Source organism: Trichechus manatus, unplaced genomic scaffold (assembly GCF_000243295.1).
Source record: "Trichechus manatus latirostris isolate Lorelei unplaced genomic scaffold, TriManLat1.0 scaffold00033, whole genome shotgun sequence".
Lineage (NCBI taxonomy): Eukaryota > Metazoa > Chordata > Mammalia > Sirenia > Trichechidae > Trichechus > Trichechus manatus.
Window position 1 is genome coordinate 15,441,404 of NW_004443969.1, and position 2,924 is coordinate 15,444,327.

Here is a 2,924-nt window from a genome sequence, read left to right on the forward strand (position 1 = left end):
CATGAAAAATCAGAAACTGTCACAGACCAGAGGAGACAGGGGAGACCGGAAATAAATGCAATGTGGTATCTTGGATTGGATTCTGGAACAGAAAGAGGATATTTACGGGGGGGAAAAAAAGTTGAATCTAAATAATGTGGAGGTTAGTCAATAAAAACAAAAAAATATCAAAATAACTGAGATGACAATAAAGTGAGTGAGCCGAAGTCCAAAGAATCATATTTGAGTCTAAAATATTCTTAATTGGATATTTATAACAAGAAACAATAAAATTCTAAAAACATTTGTGGGGGTTTGCCTGCTGAAAAAGTGTACATTTGGTATTCCTACTACCCTATATTTTTAGAATGCTTTGATAGGATTTAAATAATTATTCTCTATTTCAAGAAAAAAAAAGTATAATAGAATCTCTAAAACTGTTATACCTTGCAGAAGTATCAGGAGAATAAAATTGCATGTCTGTATGTACAATTATTTTATAAATTATTATTATTATTATTTTTAATTGTGGAGTATTAGTAGTCTTATAACCACTGAGAGTGCATATAAAATACCGGATTTTTCTCTTTCCTGGATGGCTCCTATGCCTTGCACCGTGAGGTTTATACAGTTTTAGACTGACTGGCCCATAGTTAATCAGGCAGTAAGCCCTAGGCTATATATGCTAATCACACTAAAATGGTCCATTATGACTGGTTTAAGATAACAAAATTTTCCCCCAGTCTATATTTTAAAATGTCATTTTTGTAGCTCTAATTAAAGATGAAAATAAATTTTGAATGAATTCACCATTAAACCAAAAAATATTGAGTGTACTTTACGTCAAAGTTCTTCTTGGGATGTTATCTGTTGTTAGATGCCGTTGAGTCAATTCTGACTCATAGACTCCCCATGCAGAACTGCTCCATAGGGTTTTCTTGGATGTAATCTTAACAGAAGCAGAACATCAGGCCTTTTCTTCCAGGGTACCACTTGGTGGGTTCAAACTGCCAACCTTTAGGTTAGCAATGGTGCACAAACAGTTTGCACCACTTAGAAACCTGGGATTTGGCCTAGATAAAACTTTATTTACGGTGATCTACTACCGGCTTCTTGCCTGTCTGTTCACCTGTTTCACAAGGCTTCATGGGTGGGTGCTCTTTTCCTTATTCTCCAATATAATCACAATTCTCTATTAGTGTTGAAAGTTAACTTTAAAAATAGTTCATTAATACTAGAAAGAGATAAAAATCACCAAAACAATTAGATTATTGGTTTAATAAATATTTTTATACGTTACCTCTAAGATAATTTAACAATTTATTTTCAGCCATAAAGGGGGAAAAATGTGCTGTCCTAGAAAGAACGTTGGATTAAAAATCTAAACACCCATGTTCTATGAGTCAAAACAGTGTTTCTATTATTATTTAAAAATGTTTTATACAACTAAAAATACAGTCAAAAGAAATAGATGTGAAAGCTGTTGTGAGCTAGTCAGGTGCCTCGATAGTTCTCCAGTTCCTCAGAGAATGAAGACAGCCCATTCAAACCCAGATGGAACACGAGTGACATCACATCATTAATCAGAAACAAATGTTCTATTGCTCAATCACGTAATAGACTATAAACTTTTAAAAATACCAGTTCCTCATAGAAAGATGTGTGTGTGTGTGTGTGCGTGCGTGCAAGTAAGCTGATACACAAAATACCTGTGAATATTATTTCTTAACATATTTCAAAAATATTTTGCACGTCAACGAAACATGGAAACAGTGAGTATAGCAGTGGGGTGGGGAGAGGAAAATGGCAGTATAAGACCAAATGTAATAGTTTTCTATATAGCATGTCTACTTTCAGTTATACTCATTTAATAGCTTTTTGTTTTTGAGTTAATGTATACATATACATTTTAATTTCAGTTTCCTCAAATAGAAATAAATTGGATCATGGAATATTCATGGAAGGCATCCTCCTAAGAACACAAATGACACTTTTGAGAGTTTATGTAGGCGAAGATGGTTGATAGTTACAAGTATCTTTCTGACCTTGATTCAATGATAATAACTACTGTACTTTTATGTAAATAACATGAGCCTTCTACATTTGTTTGCCAACCTTGCCCACCCTCAATGAGATATTTTTGTAAGCATGCTATGCTAATTTTTTTTACAGCAACATGTTAAAAAAAAAACAACTGGGATAGCGGCTCTTATGAAAATACCTCGGTGGGTGGGGAGGGCACAGCTGACAAAACAAATGTAGAAGGTTCACGTTATTTGTGTAAAAATATGGTAGTACCTGGACTACTATACCAAGAGATGGCATAAACTTCATCAAATGGCGTAACATGACAGTACAAACTGTACAATACCAGTGAGCAAAGATATGGTAGAAAACATAGTCTCTCCTTTTAGTCTATGAATAATTATTTCTATGTGTGTAATTCTGCTTAAGCTTTATAGATTACATATTTTAAAGTTTTAATCACCAATTTTAAAAGGATTAATGATGAATTTTAAGTGAGAAAGGAAACTGATCCAAATACAGGACAGGTTTCTTGAGTATCATTTCAGAACTTATTAAATAAGTTCAAGTGGCGTGTTTCAAACAGGGCAATCAGTTTTAACATTTTTCTACATTATTTAAATTTTAATCTTAAGCATTGTATACCAAGAATAAAAACTTAAAAAGAAAATGATTCTACACTAAAAATTCAAACCAAACCCATTGACTTCGAGTCAATTCCGACTCATAGCGGCCTTAAAGCAACCTTACGGGGCAGAGTAGAACTGCCCCACAGGGTTTCCACAGAATGGCTGGTGGATTTGAACTGTCGACCTTTTGATTAGCAGCTGAGCTCTTAACCACTGCACCACCAGGGCTACACTACTAGTCTCTAAATATTCAAGGCAAAGATTGTTTCTCTTTCTAGAATTACCTGGGCA

General features: G+C 34.1%; 1 protein-coding gene across 1 annotated transcript in view; it reads right to left on the reverse strand.

Annotated features, from left to right (window-relative positions):
- Window positions 1-2,924, reverse strand: part of LRP1B (LDL receptor related protein 1B) — a 1,771,065-nt gene that overhangs the window by 310,412 nt on the left and 1,457,729 nt on the right. The gene's annotated exons all lie outside the window — the stretch shown is intronic.